This window comes from Hyla sarda, unplaced genomic scaffold (assembly GCF_029499605.1).
Source record: "Hyla sarda isolate aHylSar1 unplaced genomic scaffold, aHylSar1.hap1 scaffold_148, whole genome shotgun sequence".
Classification (NCBI taxonomy): Eukaryota; Metazoa; Chordata; class Amphibia; order Anura; family Hylidae; genus Hyla; species Hyla sarda.
In genome coordinates this window covers 420,756-435,419 of record NW_026608112.1, presented here as the reverse complement: position 1 = coordinate 435,419, position 14,664 = coordinate 420,756, and the positions used below count along the sequence as shown (strand labels likewise).

At 47.2% G+C, this 14,664-nt stretch overlaps 5 non-coding genes and 1 pseudogene across 5 annotated transcripts; all 6 read left to right on the top strand.

Moving 5' to 3' along the window:
- The first annotated feature begins 56 nt into the window (after positions 1-56).
- Positions 57-247, top strand: LOC130308416 (U2 spliceosomal RNA). Its single transcript, XR_008857395.1, has one exon. It is a non-coding gene; the product is annotated as a U2 spliceosomal RNA (small nuclear RNA).
- Positions 248-2,327: 2,080 nt separating this feature from the next.
- On the top strand, positions 2,328-2,518 carry LOC130308415 (U2 spliceosomal RNA). Its single transcript, XR_008857394.1, has one exon. It is a non-coding gene; the product is annotated as a U2 spliceosomal RNA (small nuclear RNA).
- Positions 2,519-4,602: 2,084 nt separating this feature from the next.
- Positions 4,603-4,793, top strand: LOC130308414 (U2 spliceosomal RNA). The gene has a single exon (XR_008857393.1). It is a non-coding gene; the product is annotated as a U2 spliceosomal RNA (small nuclear RNA).
- A 2,091-nt stretch (positions 4,794-6,884) lies between these two features.
- On the top strand, positions 6,885-7,075 carry LOC130308412 (U2 spliceosomal RNA). Its single transcript, XR_008857392.1, has one exon. It is a non-coding gene; the product is annotated as a U2 spliceosomal RNA (small nuclear RNA).
- Positions 7,076-9,157: 2,082 nt separating this feature from the next.
- On the top strand, positions 9,158-9,348 carry LOC130308411 (U2 spliceosomal RNA). The gene has a single exon (XR_008857391.1). It is a non-coding gene; the product is annotated as a U2 spliceosomal RNA (small nuclear RNA).
- A 2,095-nt stretch (positions 9,349-11,443) lies between these two features.
- On the top strand, positions 11,444-11,661 carry LOC130308506 (U2 spliceosomal RNA; annotated as a pseudogene).
- The last annotated feature ends 3,003 nt before the right edge of the window (positions 11,662-14,664 follow it).

The window sequence follows — 14,664 nt, the reverse complement described above, 5'->3', positions numbered from 1 at the left end:
CAGGCAGTGATAGTGCCCATGAAGGGCACCTTGTTGGGCCCGCCCCTTTCACGGTTATCGCTTCTCGGCCTTTTGGCTAAGATCAAGTGTAGTATCTGTTCTTATCAGTTTAATATCTGATACGTCCCCTATCTGGGGACCATATATTAAATGGATTTTTGAGAACGGGGGCCGATTTCGAAGCTTGCTTCCGTCGCCCTATGCATTGACCCGATATGGCAGTATCTTCGGGTACAGTGCACCACCCCCTTACAGGGTTAAAAAGAAAGATTCCTACTTTCATTGCTACCTGCTTGCTGGCTAGCCAGCTAGCCAGCCCTGTGGGCCTTGCTGCTGCTGCAGCCAAAAAACAAAAGGTGGTGCTGCTGCTGCTTCTGCTGCTTCTGCTTCTGCTTGTGTCTGGCCGCTGTTGGAGCGTCCAGGCACAGGACTTCTGCTGCTGCTGACTAAATGGCCTCCTTAATTGGATCATTTGAGTAGCCAGCACACCTGTGCAGGTAGGGCATGACATGATAGGCAGCTGCCTTGATAGCGGGTGGGTGCTGAATGTTCCTAATTGACAAAATAAGATTAATGCTTATGAAGAAATATAAAATCTCATCCCTTCCCCAATATCGCGCCACACCCCTACCCCTTAATTCCCTGGTTGAACTTGATGGACATATGTCTTTTTTCGACCGTACTAACTATGTAACTATGTAACATAACATGGGGGGGGGTCTCCTGGCTGTTCACACAGGTGTGTCATTGCTGTACATTGACCATGCATTGCTTCTGTGGTATTGCAAAGGCAAAGACAAATGCTTCCAGCCATCCATTGCACTAATGGATTGGTCATCAGCTGGCTGTCTATGTCCCGCATCAATATAGACCAAAGTACAGAGGGTTAGGCTATGCTATTGTGCACCTACCTGATGCATCAGAAGGTGCGAGGCCCTTGCTAAATTCTGTGCACAGACTTTGAGATCTATACTTTAGACTGTATCTAAACCTGCTCCAACATGGACTGACATTCTGGCCTACTTTCAGCCGATGCGACTTGTCTGTCGCTGAACAGTCGCTTTTTATGTATTCAGCACCTATGTATAATGTTGTAAAAATGCTCTAGAAGCTAAAGTCGCAGAAATGTCACACATATTTGGCCTGCAACTTTCTGTGCGACAAATTCAGACAGGAAAAATCAGTATAAATCCTTAGAAAATTATCCCCCAGTGTCTCCATCTGCTGGCGGTATTGAATAAGCATTGCTGCACTGATGGGGTATGCATTAGACGAAAAAAAAGAAGAAAAAGAAGAATAATACGCCCAGAAAAGAGGCGAAAAGGAGAAAAACGTAAAAAAACGTGAAAAAAAAGTAAGAGGAAGAGAAGGGAAAAAAAGGTGGAAATGGGTTTAAAAGTGATTTCGGCGGAGAAATATATATATATATATATACATATATATATATATATATACGCGCACACACACACATATATATAAACGTATTCTCCGTTGAGATATTGCAGCCGCTGCTGTGTCCAGGCCCAGGAGCCTTAGCACTGTGCTGTGATGTCACTCAATACCACTGACATCACTAGGTGTAAACAACATCTCTCCTTTGCTGTGTATGTGACTATGGAGCTGTTTGGTGATGTCGTCTATTATGGCCTTCATAGAAGCAACAGGAGATTGTTGCATCCATCTAGAACCCTCAGAACTACAGTGCTATGATGTCACTCACTTCCACAGGCCTTGCAGAGTGTAAACAACAACAACCCAGCTTTGTTGTGTATGTAACCATAGGGATTTGTGATGTCACCTAGAACCTTCACAGCAGCGACAGCTTTATGAGGAGCATCAGCACTGCTCTGCCTGAGCAGAACCATCACCGCCATAGGTTGTCAAATAACCCGGGTTTAACCCACACAGGTAAGTCCAATGGGGTGCAGGCATGTCCTCTATGCTTACAGCTTCCCGTGGGTGTTGGTTTGATACCGTTTGGGGACAGCCAAGGAGGCATCTGCAGGCAACAAAGGTAGGTGTGTGCTTGTGTGTGTGTTTCCTATGCAGATCCTAAGCCCAGTGTCACATGCAAGTAGGAGGAGTAAGAAGGGTTCCTGGCAAATCCGGGTTATGGATTGCATTTAAAAAGGCCCCGTGGGAGTGCAATGGGCCCCTGTCTTGCTGCTTAGCAATAATGGTATGGGTTTAGGTTCTGCTGTGTGTACTGGTGGTTGACTGCCCCCCAGCCCAGAGTGTGCATGGAAAATTGTCTGGCAGCCTCCCTGACAGCAAGCAGTGATAGTGCCCATGAAGGGCACCTTGTTGGGCCCGCCCCTTTCACGGTTATCGCTTCTCGGCCTTTTGGCTAAGATCAAGTGTAGTATCTGTTCTTATCAGTTTAATATCTGATACGTCCCCTATCTGGGGACCATATATTAAATGGATTTTTGAGAACGGGGGCCGATTTCGAAGCTTGCTTCCGTCGCCCTATGCATTGACCCGATATGGCAGTATCTTCGGGTACAGTGCACCACCCCCTTACAGGGTTAAAAAGAAAGATTCCTACTTTCATTGCTACCTGCTTGCTGGCTAGCCAGCTAGCCAGCCCTGTGGGCCTTGCTGCTGCTGCAGCCAAAAAACAAAAGGTGGTGCTGCTGCTGCTTCTGCTTCTGCTTGTGTCTGGCCGCTGTTGGAGCGTCCAGGCACAGGACTTCTGCTGCTGCTGACTAAATGGCCTCCTTAATTGGATCATTTGAGTAGCCAGCACACCTGTGCAGGTAGGGCATGACATGATAGGCAGCTGCCTTGATAGCGGGTGGGTGCTGAATGTTCCTAATTGACAAAATAAGATTAATGCTTATGAAGAAATATAAAATCTCATCCCTTCCCCAATATCGCGCCACACCCCTACCCCTTAATTCCCTGGTTGAACTTGATGGACATATGTCTTTTTTCGACCGTACTAACTATGTAACTATGTAACATAACATGGGGGGGGGGGGGGTCTCCTGGCTGTTCACACAGGTGTGTCATTGCTGTACATTGACCATGCATTGCTTCTGTGGTATTGCAAAGGCAAAGACAAATGCTTCCAGCCATCCATTGCACTAATGGATTGGTCATCAGCTGGCTGTCTATGTCCCGCATCAATATAGACCAAAGTACAGAGGGTTAGGCTATGCTATTGTGCACCTACCTGATGCATCAGAAGGTGCGAGGCCCTTGCTAAATTCTGTGCACAGACTTTGAGATCTATACTTTAGACTGTATCTAAACCTGCTCCAACATGGACTGACATTCTGGCCTACTTTCAGCCGATGCGACTTGTCTGTCGCTGAACAGTCGCTTTTTATGTATTCAGCACCTATGTATAATGTTGTAAAAATGCTCTAGAAGCTAAAGTCGCAGAAATGTCACACATATTTGGCCTGCAACTTTCTGTGCGACAAATTCAGACAGGAAAAATCAGTATAAATCCTTAGAAAATTATCCCCCAGTGTCTCCATCTGCTGGCGGTATTGAATAAGCATTGCTGCACTGATGGGGTATGCATTAGACGAAAAAAAAGAAGAAAAAGAAGAATAATACGCCCAGAAAAGAGGCGAAAAGGAGAAAAACGTAAAAAAACGTGAAAAAAAAGTAAGAGGAAGAGAAGGGAAAAAAAGGTGGAAATGGGTTTAAAAGTGATTTCGGCGGAGAAATATATATATATATATATATATATATATATATATATATATATATATACGCGCACACACACACATATATATAAACGTATTCTCCGTTGAGATATTGCAGCCGCTGCTGTGTCCAGGCCCAGGAGCCTTAGCACTGTGCTGTGATGTCACTCAATACCACTGACATCACTAGGTGTAAACAACATCTCTCCTTTGCTGTGTATGTGACTATGGAGCTGTTTGGTGATGTCGTCTATTATGGCCTTCATAGAAGCAACAGGAGATTGTTGCATCCATCTAGAACCCTCAGAACTACAGTGCTATGATGTCACTCACTTCCACAGGCCTTGCAGAGTGTAAACAACAACAACCCAGCTTTGTTGTGTATGTAACCATAGGGATTTGTGATGTCACCTAGAACCTTCACAGCAGCGACAGCTTTATGAGGAGCATCAGCACTGCTCTGCCTGAGCAGAACCATCACCGCCATAGGTTGTCAAATAACCCGGGTTTAACCCACACAGGTAAGTCCAATGGGGTGCAGGCATGTCCTCTATGCTTACAGCTTCCCGTGGGTGTTGGTTTGATACCGTTTGGGGACAGCCAAGGAGGCATCTGCAGGCAACAAAGGTAGGTGTGTGCTTGTGTGTGTGTTTCCTATGCAGATCCTAAGCCCAGTGTCACATGCAAGTAGGAGGAGTAAGAAGGGTTCCTGGCAAATCCGGGTTATGGATTGCATTTAAAAAGGCCCCGTGGGAGTGCAATGGGCCCCTGTCTTGCTGCTTAGCAATAATGGTATGGGTTTAGGTTCTGCTGTGTGTACTGGTGGTTGACTGCCCCCCAGCCCAGAGTGTGCATGGAAAATTGTCTGGCAGCCTCCCTGACAGCAAGCAGTGATAGTGCCCATGAAGGGCACCTTGTTGGGCCCGCCCCTTTCACGGTTATCGCTTCTCGGCCTTTTGGCTAAGATCAAGTGTAGTATCTGTTCTTATCAGTTTAATATCTGATACGTCCCCTATCTGGGGACCATATATTAAATGGATTTTTGAGAACGGGGGCCGATTTCGAAGCTTGCTTCCGTCGCCCTATGCATTGACCCGATATGGCAGTATCTTCGGGTACAGTGCACCACCCCCTTACAGGGTTAAAAAGAAAGATTCCTACTTTCATTGCTACCTGCTTGCTGGCTAGCCAGCTAGCCAGCCCTGTGGGCCTTGCTGCTGCTGCAGCCAAAAAACAAAAGGTGGTGCTGCTGCTGCTTCTGCTGCTTCTGCTTCTGCTTGTGTCTGGCCGCTGTTGGAGCGTCCAGGCACAGGACTTCTGCTGCTGCTGACTAAATGGCCTCCTTAATTGGATCATTTGAGTAGCCAGCACACCTGTGCAGGTAGGGCATGACATGATAGGCAGCTGCCTTGATAGCGGGTGGGTGCTGAATGTTCCTAATTGACAAAATAAGATTAATGCTTATGAAGAAATATAAAATCTCATCCCTTCCCCAATATCGCGCCACACCCCTACCCCTTAATTCCCTGGTTGAACTTGATGGACATATGTCTTTTTTCGACCGTACTAACTATGTAACTATGTAACATAACATGGGGGGGGGGGGGGGTCTCCTGGCTGTTCACACAGGTGTGTCATTGCTGTACATTGACCATGCATTGCTTCTGTGGTATTGCAAAGGCAAAGACAAATGCTTCCAGCCATCCATTGCACTAATGGATTGGTCATCAGCTGGCTGTCTATGTCCCGCATCAATATAGACCAAAGTACAGAGGGTTAGGCTATGCTATTGTGCACCTACCTGATGCATCAGAAGGTGCGAGGCCCTTGCTAAATTCTGTGCACAGACTTTGAGATCTATACTTTAGACTGTATCTAAACCTGCTCCAACATGGACTGACATTCTGGCCTACTTTCAGCCGATGCGACTTGTCTGTCGCTGAACAGTCGCTTTTTATGTATTCAGCACCTATGTATAATGTTGTAAAAATGCTCTAGAAGCTAAAGTCGCAGAAATGTCACACATATTTGGCCTGCAACTTTCTGTGCGACAAATTCAGACAGGAAAAATCAGTATAAATCCTTAGAAAATTATCCCCCAGTGTCTCCATCTGCTGGCGGTATTGAATAAGCATTGCTGCACTGATGGGGTATGCATTAGACGAAAAAAAAGAAGAAAAAGAAGAATAATACGCCCAGAAAAGAGGCGAAAAGGAGAAAAACGTAAAAAAACGTGAAAAAAAAGTAAGAGGAAGAGAAGGGAAAAAAAGGTGGAAATGGGTTTAAAAGTGATTTCGGCGGAGAAATATATATATATATATATATATATATATATATATATATATATATACGCGCACACACACACATATATATAAACGTATTCTCCGTTGAGATATTGCAGCCGCTGCTGTGTCCAGGCCCAGGAGCCTTAGCACTGTGCTGTGATGTCACTCAATACCACTGACATCACTAGGTGTAAACAACATCTCTCCTTGCTGTGTATGTGACTATGGAGCTGTTTGGTGATGTCGTCTATTATGGCCTTCATAGAAGCAACAGGAGATTGTTGCATCCATCTAGAACCCTCAGAACTACAGTGCTATGATGTCACTCACTTCCACAGGCCTTGCAGAGTGTAAACAACAACAACCCAGCTTTGTTGTGTATGTAACCATAGGGATTTGTGATGTCACCTAGAACCTTCACAGCAGCGACAGCTTTATGAGGAGCATCAGCACTGCTCTGCCTGAGCAGAACCATCACCGCCATAGGTTGTCAAATAACCCGGGTTTAACCCACACAGGTAAGTCCAATGGGGTGCAGGCATGTCCTCTATGCTTACAGCTTCCCGTGGGTGTTGGTTTGATACCGTTTGGGGACAGCCAAGGAGGCATCTGCAGGCAACAAAGGTAGGTGTGTGCTTGTGTGTGTGTTTCCTATGCAGATCCTAAGCCCAGTGTCACATGCAAGTAGGAGGAGTAAGAAGGGTTCCTGGCAAATCCGGGTTATGGATTGCATTTAAAAAGGCCCCGTGGGAGTGCAATGGGCCCCTGTCTTGCTGCTTAGCAATAATGGTATGGGTTTAGGTTCTGCTGTGTGTACTGGTGGTTGACTGCCCCCCAGCCCAGAGTGTGCATGGAAAATTGTCTGGCAGCCTCCCTGACAGCAGGCAGTGATAGTGCCCATGAAGGGCACCTTGTTGGGCCCGCCCCTTTCACGGTTATCGCTTCTCGGCCTTTTGGCTAAGATCAAGTGTAGTATCTGTTCTTATCAGTTTAATATCTGATACGTCCCCTATCTGGGGACCATATATTAAATGGATTTTTGAGAACGGGGGCCGATTTCGAAGCTTGCTTCCGTCGCCCTATGCATTGACCCGATATGGCAGTATCTTCGGGTACAGTGCACCACCCCCTTACAGGGTTAAAAAGAAAGATTCCTACTTTCATTGCTACCTGCTTGCTGGCTAGCCAGCTAGCCAGCCCTGTGGGCCTTGCTGCTGCTGCAGCCAAAAAACAAAAGGTGGTGCTGCTGCTGCTTCTGCTGCTTCTGCTTCTGCTTGTGTCTGGCCGCTGTTGGAGCGTCCAGGCACAGGACTTCTGCTGCTGCTGACTAAATGGCCTCCTTAATTGGATCATTTGAGTAGCCAGCACACCTGTGCAGGTAGGGCATGACATGATAGGCAGCTGCCTTGATAGCGGGTGGGTGCTGAATGTTCCTAATTGACAAAATAAGATTAATGCTTATGAAGAAATATAAAATCTCATCCCTTCCCCAATATCGCGCCACACCCCTACCCCTTAATTCCCTGGTTGAACTTGATGGACATATGTCTTTTTTCGACCGTACTAACTATGTAACTATGTAACATAACATGGGGGGGGGGGGGTCTCCTGGCTGTTCACACAGGTGTGTCATTGCTGTACATTGACCATGCATTGCTTCTGTGGTATTGCAAAGGCAAAGACAAATGCTTCCAGCCATCCATTGCACTAATGGATTGGTCATCAGCTGGCTGTCTATGTCCCGCATCAATATAGACCAAAGTACAGAGGGTTAGGCTATGCTATTGTGCACCTACCTGATGCATCAGAAGGTGCGAGGCCCTTGCTAAATTCTGTGCACAGACTTTGAGATCTATACTTTAGACTGTATCTAAACCTGCTCCAACATGGACTGACATTCTGGCCTACTTTCAGCCGATGCGACTTGTCTGTCGCTGAACAGTCGCTTTTTATGTATTCAGCACCTATGTATAATGTTGTAAAAATGCTCTAGAAGCTAAAGTCGCAGAAATGTCACACATATTTGGCCTGCAACTTTCTGTGCGACAAATTCAGACAGGAAAAATCAGTATAAATCCTTAGAAAATTATCCCCCAGTGTCTCCATCTGCTGGCGGTATTGAATAAGCATTGCTGCACTGATGGGGTATGCATTAGACGAAAAAAAAGAAGAAAAAGAAGAATAATACGCCCAGAAAAGAGGCGAAAAGGAGAAAAACGTAAAAAAACGTGAAAAAAAAGTAAGAGGAAGAGAAGGGAAAAAAAGGTGGAAATGGGTTTAAAAGTGATTTCGGCGGAGAAATATATATATATATATATATATATATATATATATATATACGCGCACACACACACATATATATAAACGTATTCTCCGTTGAGATATTGCAGCCGCTGCTGTGTCCAGGCCCAGGAGCCTTAGCACTGTGCTGTGATGTCACTCAATACCACTGACATCACTAGGTGTAAACAACATCTCTCCTTTGCTGTGTATGTGACTATGGAGCTGTTTGGTGATGTCGTCTATTATGGCCTTCATAGAAGCAACAGGAGATTGTTGCATCCATCTAGAACCCTCAGAACTACAGTGCTATGATGTCACTCACTTCCACAGGCCTTGCAGAGTGTAAACAACAACAACCCAGCTTTGTTGTGTATGTAACCATAGGGATTTGTGATGTCACCTAGAACCTTCACAGCAGCGACAGCTTTATGAGGAGCATCAGCACTGCTCTGCCTGAGCAGAACCATCACCGCCATAGGTTGTCAAATAACCCGGGTTTAACCCACACAGGTAAGTCCAATGGGGTGCAGGCATGTCCTCTATGCTTACAGCTTCCCGTGGGTGTTGGTTTGATACCGTTTGGGGACAGCCAAGGAGGCATCTGCAGGCAACAAAGGTAGGTGTGTGCTTGTGTGTGTTTCCTATGCAGATCCTAAGCCCAGTGTCACATGCAAGTAGGAGGAGTAAGAAGGGTTCCTGGCAAATCCGGGTTATGGATTGCATTTAAAAAGGCCCCGTGGGAGTGCAATGGGCCCCTGTCTTGCTGCTTAGCAATAATGGTATGGGTTTAGGTTCTGCTGTGTGTACTGGTGGTTGACTGCCCCCCAGCCCAGAGTGTGCATGGAAAATTGTCTGGCAGCCTCCCTGACAGCAAGCAGTGATAGTGCCCATGAAGGGCACCTTGTTGGGCCCGCCCCTTTCACGGTTATCGCTTCTCGGCCTTTTGGCTAAGATCAAGTGTAGTATCTGTTCTTATCAGTTTAATATCTGATACGTCCCCTATCTGGGGACCATATATTAAATGGATTTTTGAGAACGGGGGCCGATTTCGAAGCTTGCTTCCGTCGCCCTATGCATTGACCCGATATGGCAGTATCTTCGGGTACAGTGCACCACCCCCTTACAGGGTTAAAAAGAAAGATTCCTACTTTCATTGCTACCTGCTTGCTGGCTAGCCAGCTAGCCAGCCCTGTGGGCCTTGCTGCTGCTGCTGCAGCCAAAAAACAAAAGGTGGTGCTGCTGCTGCTTCTGCTGCTTCTGCTTCTGCTTGTGTCTGGCCGCTGTTGGAGCGTCCAGGCACAGGACTTCTGCTGCTGCTGACTAAATGGCCTCCTTAATTGGATCATTTGAGTAGCCAGCACACCTGTGCAGGTAGGGCATGACATGATAGGCAGCTGCCTTGATAGCGGGTGGGTGCTGAATGTTCCTAATTGACAAAATAAGATTAATGCTTATGAAGAAATATAAAATCTCATCCCTTCCCCAATATCGCGCCACACCCCTACCCCTTAATTCCCTGGTTGAACTTGATGGACATATGTCTTTTTTCGACCGTACTAACTATGTAACTATGTAACATAACATGGGGGGGGGGGGGGGTCTCCTGGCTGTTCACACAGGTGTGTCATTGCTGTACATTGACCATGCATTGCTTCTGTGGTATTGCAAAGGCAAAGACAAATGCTTCCAGCCATCCATTGCACTAATGGATTGGTCATCAGCTGGCTGTCTATGTCCCGCATCAATATAGACCAAAGTACAGAGGGTTAGGCTATGCTATTGTGCACCTACCTGATGCATCAGAAGGTGCGAGGCCCTTGCTAAATTCTGTGCACAGACTTTGAGATCTATACTTTAGACTGTATCTAAACCTGCTCCAACATGGACTGACATTCTGGCCTACTTTCAGCCGATGCGACTTGTCTGTCGCTGAACAGTCGCTTTTTATGTATTCAGCACCTATGTATAATGTTGTAAAAATGCTCTAGAAGCTAAAGTCGCAGAAATGTCACACATATTTGGCCTGCAACTTTCTGTGCGACAAATTCAGACAGGAAAAATCAGTATAAATCCTTAGAAAATTATCCCCCAGTGTCTCCATCTGCTGGCGGTATTGAATAAGCATTGCTGCACTGATGGGGTATGCATTAGACGAAAAAAAAGAAGAAAAAGAAGAATAATACGCCCAGAAAAGAGGCGAAAAGGAGAAAAACGTAAAAAAACGTGAAAAAAAAGTAAGAGGAAGAGAAGGGAAAAAAAGGTGGAAATGGGTTTAAAAGTGATTTCGGCGGAGAAATATATATATATATATATATATATATATATATATATATATATATACGCGCACACACACACATATATATAAACGTATTCTCCGTTGAGATATTGCAGCCGCTGCTGTGTCCAGACCCAGGAGCCTTAGCACTGTGCTGTGATGTCACTCAATACCACTGACATCACTAGGTGTAAACAACATCTCTCCTTTGCTGTGTATGTGACTATGGAGCTGTTTGGTGATGTCGTCTATTATGGCCTTCATAGAAGCAACAGGAGATTGTTGCATCCATCTAGAACCCTCAGAACTACAGTGCTATGATGTCACTCACTTCCACAGGCCTTGCAGAGTGTAAACAACAACAACCCAGCTTTGTTGTGTATGTAACCATAGGGATTTGTGATGTCACCTAGAACCTTCACAGCAGCGACAGCTTTATGAGGAGCATCAGCACTGCTCTGCCTGAGCAGAACCATCACCGCCATAGGTTGTCAAATAACCCGGGTTTAACCCACACAGGTAAGTCCAATGGGGTGCAGGCATGTCCTCTATGCTTACAGCTTCCCGTGGGTGTTGGTTTGATACCGTTTGGGGACAGCCAAGGAGGCATCTGCAGGCAACAAAGGTAGGTGTGTGCTTGTGTGTGTGTTTCCTATGCAGATCCTAAGCCCAGTGTCACATGCAAGTAGGAGGAGTAAGAAGGGTTCCTGGCAAATCCGGGTTATGGATTGCATTTAAAAAGGCCCCGTGGGAGTGCAATGGGCCCCTGTCTTGCTGCTTAGCAATAATGGTATGGGTTTAGGTTCTGCTGTGTGTACTGGTGGTTGACTGCCCCCCAGCCCAGAGTGTGCATGGAAAATTGTCTGGCAGCCTCCCTGACAGCAAGCAGTGATAGTGCCCATGAAGGGCACCTTGTTGGGCCCGCCCCTTTCACGGTTATCGCTTCTCGGCCTTTTGGCTAAGATCAAGTGTAGTATCTGCATTTGGTCTGGTCGGAAGGTGTCTGTGGTACCCCGCTTCTCGGCCTTGGGGGATTGTCTCTCCTTACGGAGGGACTTCACCCCCTTGCTGCTATTGGGGAGCGGGCTTAGTCCACGGACAACGGGTTGCGATCCCCCTGTCTCTGGGACCTTGTGTCTCAGAAGGCATTTTCGGTACGTTGAGCGTTACCTGTAGCTTCGGAAGCACCTAGGGTACCCCCGACCTCTGCCTTGGGTAAGGGTTCCGCTTTTATAGCGGGATTCCGAGCCCCTGCTGCTATTGGGGAAGGGGCTTAGTCCCTGGGTGTGGAAGATGCCGTTCTCCTGGGCTTTCCCCTCTGGGGAAATGTCGATGCGAAATACCATCCGCATAGAGGTGTCGGAGAGCCATCGTCAGTTGAAGAACCTCCGCTTCATTGCGGAGGTGATTCTTCTTGACTACTTCCGCCTCAATAGGGAGGACATCCTGTGTCTAAATGACCAGGAAAGCCGTGGCCTGTATACCGTCACCTTCACGGCCACGGCGTGTTGCGATAACATCTATGCAACCTTGTCTGGTGCGGACCAGAGGGACGATCGACTCGACGGTCTTTCGTTCCAGTTCCTCTATGGTGAGGAACATATACCGTTGGTGGTGGCTATGCACAGCCCTCATGTGACCACGGAGGATATAGCCACTTTTCTTCGGCGATACTGCGAAGAGGTGCGATTCGCAAACAAAATCTTGAACTCCGTGCGGTTCTGGAACGGCAAGAGGAAGTTCTGGGTCAAGCTCCGTAAGGATCCCGGTGGTATTGGGGGTCTTTGCCATCCGCCCCCAAATTTTGCCATCGGGAGAGTTCGGGGCTTCCTGTTCTATCCTCAAATGCCTATGTATTGCCGAAATTGCTTGAGGTTTGGCCACACCCAGGAGACCTGCGGCGCGGAGCGTGTGATTCGCTGCAATAGGTGTGGCCAAGAAGGTCACATAGCCTCAAGATGTAGCCATACGATAAGGTGCAACCTCTGCGGAGAGGAAAATCACGATTTTAATTCCTGTCCCCATAAAGCAAAAACTACGATGGGTGGGTCAAGGCTGGGCCCACCCAAAGAGGGGACAGGACAAAAGACGTCCTTTTTTAAGATGCCCAAACCCCAGATGGCAGGTACTGATGGGTCCAGGCCCAAGACCTCTGGTGCTCCATCGGGGGGCCCACCGGTGGTAGTGCTAGGGGGAGGCCATGGGGATTCCACGAAGCCCGGGCGGGTGATCGAGTTTACTGCCCGGGAAATTGAAAGACGTCGATCGACTTCCTACCTGGCTCAAGAGCCCGCCGAAACTTCTGAAGGGGGCTCACCTGTGGCGGGTGGCAGCCGACGGGCCTCGGTGGGGGCAAAAGTGGACCCAAAATTGCAGCATAAGCCAGGTACTGGCTTGGCCCAGGGTCGCCCTGCTCCGGACGAAGAGGCCCCGGTGAAAGCCCGCCGGAAGGGGAGCCAGGTGGCCAGGTCTGAGCCCGGTCCTGTTACTCCGCCTATACAGGACAGGGCCAAGAAGACAAGTGGCGCCAAACCAGGGTTTGCTGCCCCGCCAGCAGTGGACCCGGTGGGTAAAACTGGCCATCGTCGATCGATGGGGAAGTTGGAGCAACAGTCCTCAGCAACGCTTGCTGGGGAACAAGCGATGAAAACTTCCCAAGGTAGCGGCAAAGGTTCCGGAAAAGAGGCCTCACAGGCCCCTGTGCAGCAGTTCCAGTCGTCAAATGATGAAAGAAGACGCAGATCCATCAGCCGGGGGCCAGAGATTACATCGAGTGAGAGCAACACAGAGGATATGGACAGCAGTGTGACATTTAAAAGACAAAGAGAAGAAGAGGAAGACATTCAAAGGAAAGCGGCGTGCCGTAGTTCGGACGAGAGCGAGCTCAGGGTCGGGGCATCATCGATCTCAAGCTCCGACCCTCAGAACATCAAGGAGCTGATGACCCCGCAGGCGGGGGATGACGGTACGCAGCTTATTATTGACTTTGATTCTCCAAGCACGGACTCTCCATAAACTATGCCTATCCCTGTAAAAATTGCCTCACTCAATGTGAGGTCCTTAAAGAGCCCTGATCGCAGGGCTGCTTTATTTTCTTATCTAGAGACATGTGACTTTTACCTTTGCCTGCTACAAGAATGTGGAATCCCTAGTAAAATGGACTATAAAGACTTAAAAGAAGACTGGAAGCTGGGCCCATCCATATGGTCCGGTGCAAATGACTGTCGTTCTGTGGGTGTTGGGCTGCTCTGCCGAGGCCAGTCCTTTTCTATTCATACAGTAACTGAGATTGTGCCTGGCAGAGCTCTTTTAATTCATCTATATTTTAATGGACTTTTAATTCGTGTTTTAAATGTGTATGCCCCTCCTGATAAACAGGAGCGGGCAGAACTATTTGAAATTTTACCACTGTTTTGTGTTGGGTCTTCCCCCCTGCTGGTGGGAGGTGATTTTAACTGCATACGTGATGGGGAACACCGGCAGGGTGGGGATATTAATCGTAAAGACCGCACTTCTTACCTGCTTAAAAATTTTATTGATGATTTTAATTTGAAAGATTGCTGGAAGGATCTCTTGCCGGAGGACCCAGGCGCCACATGGTCCAATGGAAGAGTGAGCTCCAGAATCGATTTTATTTTTTCCTCTAGAGCTTTTAAACCCCTGAAATGCACGCTCGAGCAGAATATCTTCTCTGATCATAAGCTCCTCTTGGTGGGCCTGGAGCTAGAGGGGGAGCAAAAAGCAAAAAGGGGCCTCTGGAGATTAAACACCACACTCCTAGAGGACCCTGAGATAAAAGAGAAGTTTGTGCGGACCTACCAATGCTGGCAATCACAAAGAAAACCCCACGAGCCTATGCTGCACTGGTGGGAGGGCACCAAATCTAAAATCAGATTTTTTTTTATCAAAGCAGGTAAGAAGAAGGCAAAAATGGAAAAACAGTGGTTTTATGTTCTTAACATGCGTTTAAATGTACTTTTTAAATTGAAAGAAGCTGGTATGGATGTAGAAAATGATATTTTAAACCTTAAAACTGAAATAAAACATGCCATAGAAAAGAAAGGGAAACAAATCATTTTTAACTCACATGTGCAGCACCTGGAGGAGGGCGAGAAATGTTCCCGTTTCTTTTTTAAAAAAGTGATGAATAGGAGGGATA